This window comes from Juglans microcarpa x Juglans regia, chromosome 2S (genome assembly GCF_004785595.1).
Source record: "Juglans microcarpa x Juglans regia isolate MS1-56 chromosome 2S, Jm3101_v1.0, whole genome shotgun sequence".
Classification (NCBI taxonomy): Eukaryota; Viridiplantae; Streptophyta; class Magnoliopsida; order Fagales; family Juglandaceae; genus Juglans; species Juglans microcarpa x Juglans regia.
In genome coordinates this window covers 14,990,687-15,004,288 of record NC_054597.1, presented here as the reverse complement: position 1 = coordinate 15,004,288, position 13,602 = coordinate 14,990,687, and the positions used below count along the sequence as shown (strand labels likewise).

At 34.6% G+C, this 13,602-nt stretch overlaps 1 pseudogene; it reads right to left on the bottom strand.

Annotated features, from left to right (window-relative positions):
* Positions 1-381: 381 nt before the first annotated feature.
* Positions 382-11,987, bottom strand: LOC121251625 (annotated as a pseudogene).
* Between the last annotated feature and the right edge of the window lie 1,615 nt (positions 11,988-13,602).

Genomic DNA, 13,602 nt, shown 5'->3' with positions numbered 1-13,602 from the left:
TGCCCTGTTTTTCTAGATCCCCCTTTTCATCTTCCGTCATGGCTGCTAGAGAAGTGCTAACTGCACCTAGATGTGCTGCACAGGTCAGTGCAGTGTGCATGTGTAGGTGTTGCACCTCGCTGGGGGATGCACCTATGGCCCGGTTGCACCACCCTACCTATGGGTGCTCCACAACTCAGTGCTGCATGGACCTGAGGATGCTGAGCACCTTGGGCAGCGCAGACCCTCATTGCAAACGAAGGTGGTGCAACATACATGAGGGTGTTGCACCCACAGTGCAGCACACACCACGGAGGTGGTGTGAGAGTTTTCAAGTTTTTAAAGATTTCAAATTTAATAGCTCGAAAATACAAGAAAAAACAGAGACCTTCATGGGAATCTAAGTAAATCAAAATTTAGGCTTTCCTGCAGCACAAGCAACACAAAAAACCTCATTGCATACCTGGAAAAATAATAACTGATTCCTCTTTAGCCAGCTTGAGACAAAATTCTGCATCATCATTAATGTCTTCCAATAATGAAATATTTAGCTTCACCTGTGAGGAAATCTATAATCAACATCTTAAATTTCATAAATTTACACCACAAATATGTCAAACACTTGATGTCCTTACCATCACAAACATGGATCCCTCTGGTTTGTTTGGGCAAGTAATGCAACTGATTTCCTTAATTCTATCATAACATGTGTATGCAGTGACCCTAAGGGTGTCAATAGTTTTTGAAAAGAAATAGGATATGTGGAATTGCCCCCTGATACATAAACAACCATTGTCACATTTCAAGAGAAGGTAGAGAAAAACACAAATGACTATAGTATTGTCCTGTTATAGTATCAGAAGTCGGAAAGAAACTACTGGAGATAGAGGAACCCTATATACAGATGACGATGATAGTTAGTTGCAATTTTGTTACATTATGTAGCAGACAAAACATCATTCCATAGGAGTGAATAAATGGAGTGAATGAATTAAACCATTTGCATTCCAAAAGCACCACATAATTATGTTTTGTTAAGATGAATCCTATTTACAAGGAAAAGAATGTTATCCAACACAGAGGAAGTACATAAAAAATCCTGACAGGCAAAAGAAAAGTGCTAAAAATTCTTGAAAAGAAGAAATAGAAAGTGCAACACTATTTTGGGTCATTATCCAAAGGTAGAGGATATTAAGGCCTCTTTTGCATTCAAAACCCATTTCAACTCATCTCATCTCATCATTACAACTTTCTCAAATTCCGACACAAAATAAAATAAACAATTCAACTTTTTTAAATCCCAAAATAACTTTCTCAAATTCCCACACAAAGTATAATAAATAATTTAACTTTTATTCTACTATTCACAAACCATCTCAACCCATCTTAACTCATCTTTGAATCCAAATCACTCTTAAATAGAAAGGTTTGAACTCAAAGCCGATCTCTTCCAATCCTCAAAGTTACACACATTTCTTTCTCTAAAGATACCAAAATAAGCTGACAGGCTTATTCTCAACAAAAGTGCAAACTGATGACCACCAGATAATTCTTGTATATCACACCACATATACGTGGTAGAACCCACCCATAATTCTGCTGAAGAGCCATTCAGCCTAAACCCTAAGGATATAGCAAACTCATCGTTTGGTTTAGAGATAATAGGGGTTTTACATATCATTATTCCTCTAATCTGCTATCGAAGGAAATTCTTCTCTATTGTCTTTCAGGTAAATTCACTTCAACAGGAATTCAGGACAAAGATACATATGAAGTTCTAAAAATGCTTGAAAGATGAAAAACTGTTGCATTCTTTCACTACAATATGATTTCTTAAAAATTGAAATTTTTACAAACCTGAATAAACGTTTGGTGGATCAGATGTCATATCGAGACAGCCCATAATGCTTTCTATAACCTGAGGGGAAAATTGAAATATGTGAATATGCTATACTTCTTGTGTTATTATCATCCAATAGAAGTGTTATATGAGATAGATACATTATGGGGGGAGAGTGAGAGAGATGACCCACAATTTTTGAAGGATGCCATTAGGATCACATGTCACTAGCCAACCAAGTCGCCAACCTGGTACTAGCCATCTCTTTGATATAGACCCCAAAGTGATGACAGGCACTATTGATCCAAATACTCCCATTGACAAAAATGGGTTTGTTCCAAAAGTGAGGTGGCGATAAACTTCATCGGCAATCACCAGAATGCCCAGCTTTCTTGCTGTCTCTGCAATCTAATATTCAGAAATTGACCATCATTAACATTAAAATGAAATTTCAACAACAAAAAAGGTTGAACTTAAGAAAACTCATGCTTACTATAAAAACGTACTAACATGAGCTCCAAACTGTAAAATCCACCATTATTGGACCAGTGCAAACTTTATAGTTTATTCCACTTATGAGCTTAATGCATTCTCAGATGTAATTTGACTCTACAGAAAAAGAAATTGTGATTCAAATGATGAAAAGGGGATTGCAGACTCTTCTGTAAGATTAGAGTATGTCTTGCCCTCTCAAATTAGTAAATAAATCATATAAAAAAAAAAGATAAGAAAAGTAAAACGAAGATTTAACCTTACCTTCTTCAAATGTTGGTGTGTATAGACAGTTCCACAAGGATTTCCAGGGTTTACGATGACAATGGCAGTGGTATTCTCGTCAGCAAGGGCTTCAACACTCTCAAGATCAACCTCCCAACCCTTTTCAGCATTAAGATCAAAATGACGGACTTCGAGTTGTAGAGATGCCGCACGAACCTCATGGTATGGGAAGCCGGGTCTTGGAAGCAGAATGTTGGCACCCGGGCAGGCTAGAACTGTTAGTATTACTTCAATGGCTTGAAGGCATCCAATTATGAGATAAACATCATCCGGTGATAATACATATGGAAGATCACACGACAGATAATCTGCTATAGCCCTGTTAGATTTCAACCACCCAAGAATTAGATGTGACTACATGTGCAAAGAAAAATTCTTTCTCATCAGCTACTATTCACTGTCTACACCTCACACTTTATGAAAAATACCTCTCACCTTACGAGAAAAAAAAAAAAACTGTAAGTGTGCGGTTTGGAACTGAATAGTAAATGGTGTATAGCACTCCTCATGTGCAAATAAACCTCATGGGTTTCACATTTCTCTCTTTCAAAATAGTGCATAAGATTTTCATCTCGCATGGTCCTAAGTTTAGGACAAAGAAGAACTATGTATTCTTCCTTTTTTTTTTTTTTATTACCTTTCTCGCGTATGCATAAGATAAAATCAAAGCCATTCAATTTCTAAAAAGGATTACCAATCCATAACTTTTTGAGAAATCCTCTGTCGCTAAGGCCTAGTTTGGTTAGCCAATATAGATGAAAACATCTCATCTAGAATTGTACCGTACAGTAGTTTTGGTTATCCAAACACAATATTTCATCTCTTAAGTTTTGAAAACATCCACTTAAATAAATAGTAAAAATTGACATAAACAGTGCATGAACAGTATCAAAACTGACATAAATAGCACGTGAACAGTGCACAATTCAGGTACTCTATAAAACAATGGGACCCACACCTTTTTGAAATCCCAAAAATTAAAAACTATCTCATCTCACTATATCCAACACACATTTTTTTTACAAACTATTTCATCTCATCTTAACTCAAAAATTTCACTACTATTCAAAATATCTCATATCATCTCATCTAAACTGTGTATCCAAACAAGGCCTAAATGTGATAACTATTTTTCTCAATCATAAAATTGTTAAAGATCCAACTATTGATCTAAAAGTCCTAGGACTGTTGGATACTAATTTGGTTAAACCTTTAACCCTCATAATCATAAGATTTCATCACACTTCCAAATTCGACATCCAAGGCGGCCCACTCCATCAACACTAAGAGCATTGGCAATGGACTAGCCAAATATCAATGCAAGTCCAAACTTTAGCTAGATGTGAGAAAAAGCCTCCATATTGGACTAGCCAATGGTCCAAAACTTAAGACTTGATGAATAGTAAATCTTAAGTCCTCTCCAAACATGGCTAGTTACTATTCACAATGGAAAGCAATATTTCATCACTTCCTTCTCTCTTTGAATGGTAAAACATGCATGGCATGCACATTATTTCTACTAATTGATAGAGTAGACACATTATTTCTACAAAGCATGAAAATCTAAGAAATATATAAATTGTATTTACATAAAAAAATAAAAAAAAAATAAAAAATATTATATTATATTATTATTTTAACTTTATAATGGCTAGTCTAATGTGGACTCACCTAGTCAAAAGTTGATATTATAGCCAAAAATTAAGATTCTAGCCAAATTTTAGACTTGGCAATGGCTAGACCATTGCCAATGCTCTAACCCAGTGGTAGCACTTTCTCTTTTGGCGGCTTCACTCATCTTTCAATATTCAATAACTTAACACTATGCTCATACATGGTACCAAATCATTTTAATCCAGTTTATAGGATGCTCCTTCTGTGACTTGAACTCATGACATGGTCCTTGCTTTAATACCAATTGTTAAAGACTCATTGATCAAAAAATTATAGGACTGTTGGATACTAATTTGGTTAAACTTTTAACCCTCATAACAAGAATTAACTCGTATGGTAGTTTGAAGTCATTTTTCTTTCCATTTTCGAAATAAATGAACTTTATTGTCTACCTATTATATCAGAAATTTATGAATGCTGATGCGATTGCAAAAATATCATGGATCAAGAGGTGAAATTTTTTTTTTTTTTCTAAACATTTAGTCACGAAATTACATGGAGAATCTATGTTTCTTATGCAAGTTAGTTCAGGTATATGTTATCTTTTTTTTCTTTTTTCTTTTTAACATTAGTTAGATATTCATAGAGAGCATGCCAGAGCCTGGGAAATGAAGTTCATAGAATCAAATCCTAATTGGAGTCCACCTGAATTTGAGGATACTTTCTCCATTACTTTTGATGTGGCAGTCAGAACTGAGAGGAGCACCTCAATAGCAGTGTGCAGAAATAGTCTAGGTACAATACAATTTGTTGTAGCACACCACAATTGGAGCACTGATCCAAATATAGGGGAAACAATTGCTGCCTTCATAGGGGTTCAAGAAGCACAGACAAGGAAGATCAACAAAGTTATTCTTGAAGGCGACTCCCTAAATACAATCAATTCCATCAATGATCCTCACAAGGCTATTAATTGGGAAATTGAAAGGATTGCAAGAGACACTAGATTTCTGCTCAAAGATCTTCAAGCATGGAGAGCTGTAAACATGCATCAATCTCAGAATTGATGCGTGCATTCCATTGCGCAATGGGCTCATTCCAACCTAGAGTTTGAAAACATCTCACTCGTCAAAATCCCAATCAGTTTGCTGGATTTCTATAGTGGAAAAGACCCACCTTCTTAAAATGTATATTATTAGCTTTCTGTGTTGGTTTAATTGCTTTTCTTTTGTTTTCTTGATGTAAGGAACCGTTTCTGTTTTTGGAATGAATCTATTACTTGCTGAGAAAAAAAAGAAAAAAAAAAAAAAAAGAAAGACGTATCTTATGAGGCTCCCTATTTTGTTATAATAAATTGGCTAGCAACTTCTATGAATCAAAAGCCTCCACCAAAACTAGTCGCTGGAAAATACGATATATATTGTAGTGAAATATGTTAGTTTCTAATAAAAAGAAAAAAAACATGTCCATAATTAAGGGAAGTGTTTTCTTTGTTACAGGTAACTAATGGTTCTTCCTCTTTTTACCATTATTTCTCCAGTTTATATTCGTCATATTAAATGATCAAAGCAAATGAAAATGATAATTATGCAGAAAATTTTTCACTTCATTGTTGACCTCCAAAATCATTTCTATAAATAAATAGATGGCATGTGGAGAACACCTAACTTGGGTGGGAACAGTAATGCGCCCTCTTCGTTTTTTTTTTTTCTTTTATTTTCTTTTTTATGTTCATTTCTCTCTTGGGCCTCATACAAAGTTACCAATCAATTTTCATAAATCTGGTGCATGCTTAGGCTCCGTTTGTATAGTGAAATGAGATAAAATAGTTTTAAATGAAAATTAAAAATTGAATAAAATATTATTTTTTAATATTATTATTATTTTAGAATTTGAAAAAGTTGAATTATTTATTATATTTTGTGTGAGAATTTAAAAAAATTATAATGATGAGATGAGATGAAATAAGATGAAACAATTTATGTATTCAAACGGAGCCTTAATAAAGCAATTACAAATGATAATACGAAACTACATAATAGTTGGCAATTGTTATATGAGCCCTTCTACTCATTATCTCTACACCACCCATCATACTTAATTTTTTATTTTTTATTTTTTGTTTTATTCTTTCTAAACTAAAAGAATTATTCTACTCATCATCTATATATCACACATTTGATAAGGAAAAAATTAAAAATAAAATAAAATAAATCATATGTGATGTGTGGTGTCGGAATGATTAGTAGAATTTTTCTTCTTATATATGAAGAATTATATTTAGAAATCTTCTTTTTAATACACCAATATTACTGATGTGGAAGTTTTCTACGTCAACAATACTAAAAAATTATTGATATTTTTTAAAATTTAATAGGTCTCATTCTAAGCAATGTGTGTATAGCAAAACTATCTATATAAAAAAAGAGTGATGCTAGTGGGCCGCCCAATATTTACTGTTGGGCGTACCACTAATGTAAATTTTATTTATTTGTTTATATATTTTTTTAACATCTTTAATTATTATAAATAAATAAATAATATATATATAATTTTATTAATAATCACTTTCTTATTCATTAAAAAAATTAAAATAATCAAAAGTAATAACTTGAAACGATAAAGAGGCTAAGTAGCATTTTTCATTAAAGAAAAAAAAAATCCTGCATATGATATCCGTTTATGCCAAGGGCTGCGAAGAAGGCTTCCACATGCTTACCTGCGGGTTTGCTAGAGGAAGATGATCATATTGGATCGACGGAGGCTACGTGGGAGCCCCACTGAGACCAATGAAGCTGCTAACCTGGAATCCTCGCGGGCTTGGAAACCAACGAAGATTTCGAACTCTTCTTGATCTAATTAGGAAGGAAGCTCCCGATGTTGTCTTCCTGCAGGAGACAAAAGTTACATCTCACGTGATGGAGAGTTACAAAGTTAGGTTAGGTTTTCTTAATTTCCTTATTATTGATTGTTGTGGCCGTAGTGGAGGCTTGGTGCTTTTATGGAATGAAGATGTTAGCTTGCAGGCGATTAATTATTCGACTAATCACATACATGCTATGATTACAAACAGTGTAGATAGAAATAGGGATTGGTTTCTAACAGGATTTTATGGGCCATCCTGAAACTGCTAATAGAAACCAAACTTGGGATTTGATCCGTTCAATTGCCAATATAGTAGAAAAATCCTGGCTTGTGTATGGAGATTTCAATGAAATCTTGGATCATAATATCATAATGAAAAGTGGGGTTGCAGAATGAGACCTCAACGCCAATTAGATGATTTTTGATCTGTTCTTACTGACTGCCAATTGATGGACCTGGGCTTTTCTGGCCCTGCCTACACATGGTGCAATAGGAGAGAGGTAGGAGATCGAATTTGTGAAAGACTTGATCGATGTTTAGCAAATTCCAGCTCGGTTGAATTGTTCCCTGATTTTAGCGTTCAACATGGGACTGTATCCTACTCGGATCATATTCCTATGTGCCTTAATACTAATGGTTTTTCTACTAATCAAAGGGGTAAAAGGATGTTCAAATTCGAGGCTATGTGGGTGGGTCATCATGACTGTGAAAAAATTATCCATGATACATGGCAGGAGGAGCAGAGAGGAGTTGCATGGTTGTTGCCATGCGTATGATCTCAATTTGTGGGGGCAAGTTAGCTGGTTGGAACCAAAAGAAGTTTGGCATGGTTCAGAAACAGATCAAACAATCCCAAGTGAAGCTGAAAATTTTACAATCTATGGATCCCACTTGTGAGAAAATAAAGGAACATAAAACAGCAAGAGGGGAGGTTCAGTTGTGGCTAGAGAGGGAGGAACTTATGTGGAAACAGAGATCAAAGGTTCAGTGGTTGTGTTGTGGGGACCAAAACACCAAGTACTTCCATCAGAAAGCTTCCCATAGAAAAAAGAAAAACTTTATCTAGAGATTGAAGGATGGAAATGGTATTTGGAGAGAGGGAGCCCATCGAGATAAGCTGGTTAGGGAGTACTTCAGTTCCCTGTTTACTGCTTCATCAGAAAGAGGTTCTACGGACATTTTGAATGGGGTGGAACCAAGGGTGACTGCAGATATGAACACGGAGTTAGAAAAGATTTATAATGCTGAAGAGGTGTTTATTGCTTTAAGGCAAATGCATCCTAGCAAAGCCCCTGGCCCAGATGGGATGCCACCAATATTTTTTCAAAAATATTGGCACATCATTGGAGACAAAGTTACTGCAGCTGTGCTAGAAGTCCTCAATACAGGTAAGTTCCCAACCGATTTAAATCACACTCTGTTAGTATTAATACCAAAGACATGCTCCCCTACTTTAGTTTCTGACTTTAGACCTATTAGTTTGTGTAATGTAATTTACAAGCTAATAGCTAAAGTTATTATTAATCGATTGAAAGGTGTGTTGCCCTCCATTATTTCTGATACACAATCTGCATTTGTGTCTGGAAGACTTATCACAGACAATGTGTTAGTAGCTTATGAACTGATCCACTATCTTAAACAGAAGAGAAGGGGGAAAAAGGGTTTTATGTCAATGAAATTGGACATGTCCAAAGCTTATGACCGAGTGGAATGGGATTTCCTTGAAAGTATCTTAAGAAAATTGGGGTTCATGTGGATTGGTTGATCTCATCATGAAATGTGTGACCTCAGTCTCATTTTCTGTCATGGTGAATTGTAACCCGACTGAGACAATACTGCCTTCTCGAGGCATTAGACAAGGGGACCCCTTGTCCCCTTATCTATTCCTCTTATGCACTGAAACTCTAATTAGTTTGCTTAAAAATGCTGAATTGGACAGATCTGTTAAGGGGATTAAAATCTGTAGGGGGCACCTATTATTAATCGTATGCTTTTTTCTGATGACTCCATTGTGTTTTGTGATGCGGATGTTGCCACCTCAGTTAGTATTCGAGGGCTATTAAGGAAATATGAATTAGCCTCTGGTCAAATGATTAACAAACAGAAAACTGCTATGATCTTCAGCTCTAACGTGCCTGATAATTTGAAAGAAACCATTATGGCTATGTGGGGAGGGAGTACAGTACAACAATATGAGAAATATTTGGGGTTACCTCCCATAGTTGGGAAAGCAAAATCTGTTGCTTTTGCAGCAATCAAAAGTAGAGTATGGAGGAGACTACAAAATTGGAAGGAAAAATTCTTGTCACAAGGGGGTCGGGAGATCTTACTAAAGGCTGTTGCATGTTCTATCCCATCTTTTGGTATGAGTTGTTTCAAATTACCTACTACTTTATGTAGAGAATTAGAAAAGATGATGGCTCGGTTTTGGTGGGGACAAAGAGATAATGGGAGGAGAATTCATTGGGTATCGTGGGACAAACTGTGTATTCCTAAATTTAGACGTGGAATGGGATTTAGAGACCTCAAAGTCTTTAACATGGCTCTTTTAGCCAAACAGGCTTGTAGGGTGCTCAAGTATGAAGACTCTCTAGTCCATAAACTATTTCCCTAATTCATCTTTTTTTGAGTCTCAAATGGGCCATAGCTCTTCCTACACCTGGAAAGAAATTTGGGAAGCTAGAAATATGTTGATGAAAGGGTGTCAATAGAGGATTGGGAATGGGGCTAATGCTCGGATATGGCAAGATAACTGGGTTCCTGGCCACCTAAGTTTAATGTTGGAGGAGTCTGGTAGTGCATAAAGGGACTTTTCAGCAAGGGTAGCATCTTTGATAGATATTGAAATAGGCTGCTGGGATGTATCCAGGGTTAGAGCTCTCTTCAATCCAAAAATAGCTTCAGATGTAATGAAAATCATTCTTAGTCCAGGGCAACATGAAGATGTATGGATGTGGTGGCATGAGAAAAATGGGGCATTGAGTGTTCGAAGTGGATACAGATTCTTCATAAATCTTACACAACATGATACTGCTGAGAGTTCAAAGTGCCCATGAAGAGCAGAAAATGTGGAAAGCCATTTGGAAAATGAGGGTCCCCAATAAAGTTAGAGTTTTTGCTTGGAGAGCTTGCAAGGAAAGCTTACCTTCGAAACATAACTTGTTTAAAAGGAAAATTATAGAGAGTACTGCATGTGAATTTTGCAAATATCCTGTTGAAGATGTATCCCATGCTGTGTTACAGTGTCATGATATTACAGCTGCGTGGCGGCAACTTTTACCTGGTCTAACATTTTTCCCTGACTTATGCACAGTTACTGAAGCAGTTGTGTCTCTATTACACAGAGGGGATCAATGTTTACTTAGCAGATTTTTCTTAATTGCATGGTCATTCTGGTATAGGCGCAACAAGTGGACCATTGAGCACAGCCTATTGAACCCTCTACAGACTGCAAACTACGCTATTAGTTTAACCTGTACTCCCAGCACCTGCTGAACCAAACTATTCAATGCAGAAACTGGGTTGTTGGCGCGCTCCTCCCTCTGGTTTTTGCAAGCTAAATGTTGATGCTGCGTTATTTTTTGACCTTAGAAAGGCTGGAGTAGGTGTTGTGCTTAGGGATGAGAAAGGAAATGTTCTTATGGCTGTGAGCAAATCTGAGCATGAGCTTCATGAACCGGAGTCAGTCGAGTTACTAGCCATGTTACGAGGTTTGCAGTTTAGTTTGCACTTGGGGATTTCTAAGGTTGTGCTTGAGAGTGATTGTTTACTTATGGTAGAAGCTTTGGCTACTAATGAAGATTCCTTATCAAGCCAAGGTAACCTATTAAAGGAGGTTAGAAATCTGCTTAGCCATTTCAAACAGTATCAAGTTCAACATGTAATTAGAGGTGGAAATCAAGTTGCTCACTTCCTGGCAAAGCATGCCTGGTCAGTCTATGATTTAGAGATGTGGATGGTATCTGTCCCTTCTTTTCTACATCAATATATCTGGCTCGATCACGCCAATTTGTAAGCATTACATTTGATGAGTAAATCAAGTTCTTCTTATCCAAAAAAAAAAAAAAAAAAAAAAAATTGTACCTTCATTGGTGCCCCACGGGCCACAACTGTTTTGTATAGGAAAGTAACCAGAGGGCAAGAAAATTAGCATTACCCTAGCTACGGTTTTCCGGCAAGCTTAGGGCTGTTTGGAACACCTAGCAACCTTTATCCGGCAAGCTGAGGATTTATTTTGAAAGAAACTATTCTAAGATGTTTTTTTAACTATTTTATTATTATTTATAAATTATTTTATTACTATTTACAATTAGTTTGAATAGTTTTATTATTTAGAAAAGAATTAACTTTAGATATGGAGATAATAATAATAATAATAATAATAATTTATAAATAATTTATAAATAATAGTAAAATATTCTAAACAACCTGTCTTTTACTTAACATTTAAACCGACTATCTTACCGATAAATAGAAGAAGAACGTTCGAAAATCTACCGAGTTAAAGCCATAGACAATGATGTCTCAGTAAATGTAAGAATTACCTCCTTGCCGGAAGAATACCATGTGTCGGTGGATAAGAGTTAAACTTAGCGGAGCGGACGGCATCAACAATGGCATCTTCAGCTAAAGGGGTTGTTCGGAAGCAGGGAAACGGGGAGGGGTCGGCATGGCCGAGAGGCACAGTTGGCCTAGGATCATCCTTGTTAAGGCTTCCGATTAGCTTCATGAGAATGCCTCGGACGGTGATTGCCGACGTCGCGTTCAGCCTTTCGTTCACCCTAACACGCCATCTCTCAGTCCCGTTTTCCATTTCTTGGTTTCGGAGGGGAGGGGGGGAAGGCTCAGTGGGATGTGCAGTAAAAGCTAAGATGGAGCAGACGGTATGAATCTTCTCAGAATCACATCCCCTTAGAGCATCAATTATTTTAAATTGGTCATCTCCAAAATCATTTAGATTTCTGTTACAACGATTGACTAAATACAGAGAACTACGAGTAATTCATCAAATATTAAAATAATCATTTCTCAATTTGCATCAAAGGAAGTACTTGAATTTATTTTACAACCCATTTAATTTTCCCCTTGATGCTATTCTTTTTCCCTGAGCTTAATTTGCTGTGGGTGTTTCAGTTTTACAGCCATTTGTTTGGTATGGTGGTCCAAAATGTGTAGTGGCCCGTTCATTGAAACACCTGGTAGTGTTATTTTATGTACGTGAGGGAAATTAAGATATATACATGAATACTAGTATGTTGCTGGACATGATAAGTGCAGATTTATCAAATGTTAGAAGTGCTGGACATACTAATTGATCAAATGTTAGAAGTGTAGATTTATGTCTCTGTTTTTTGTAATTTAAAATGGTTTTGTAATTTAAAATGGTGTTGTATCTTAAAAGGTCTTGTAGGTGCAGATTTTTTATTGACACCGAAATGGGAAAGTTACTAGATATTTGGTTAGTAAATAAGAAATTTAGATAAGTTTAATCTCAATTTTTTGTTATTAGCATTAAATGACATTTGAAAATATGATTTTTTTAATATTAATTTAATTAGAATATAATTATTATTAATATTAAATTGATAGAATTTTAAAATGTGTTACAAATAAATTAAATAAAAAATTATTAATTTAATAATATTTTATTATTATATAGAGGGTGAATGGCTAATCCAATGTGGAGATTGAATTTAAATGGAATAGACAAATGTAAAAAAGTGTAATATTGACTAAATTTTGAAGATAGATTTGGTCAATCCAATGAGAATGCTCTTAGACCACTCTGATTAGCCAAAGTTAAAAAATATTTTTTTGCGAATGTAAAAGAAATTTAATTTTTGATTATTTTATTTACATAAATATTTATATTAGAATAGTTATTTTTTATTATATTATAATAAAATAAAATAATATTAATTTAATTTTGATTATTTACATCAAATCTCCACATTAGATTATAGATTTATTTATTATATAGTAATAAATAATTAATAATTTTAAAAATATTTAATTTTTTTAATTATTAATTTATTTAATTTTATCATATTTTACTATTCTATCTATTATATATTAATTAATCATCATATTCTTATTAAATTAATATATCACTAACTCAAATTAATATACCAATTGTGATAAAATTTGTGATAGAAAGAAATGGAGAGATAAATAATTAATAAAATATGTATTTGATATATGTACAGTAACCTTCAAATTTAAAAAAAATTTTGAAAATCATTGTAGCTAAATTTCAAATATATAATTCATTATGAGCATATTTTGCTCTTAATAGCTAAATACTCAATGAATTTAACTTTTAGCTAATCCAATGAGAGTACTCTTAGAGCGGTGCTACTGTTCATTGTTACTTTTGCAACTTTTTTTATTTTTCTATTCACATTTTTTTAATATATTTAAGTATTTTTAAAAAATAAAAAAAATTACATCAATACACTTAAAATCACTTCCTTAATCATTAAGTAAAAATAAAAATAATTTTTTCCCAAGAGGTCAAGTCGAGCGGT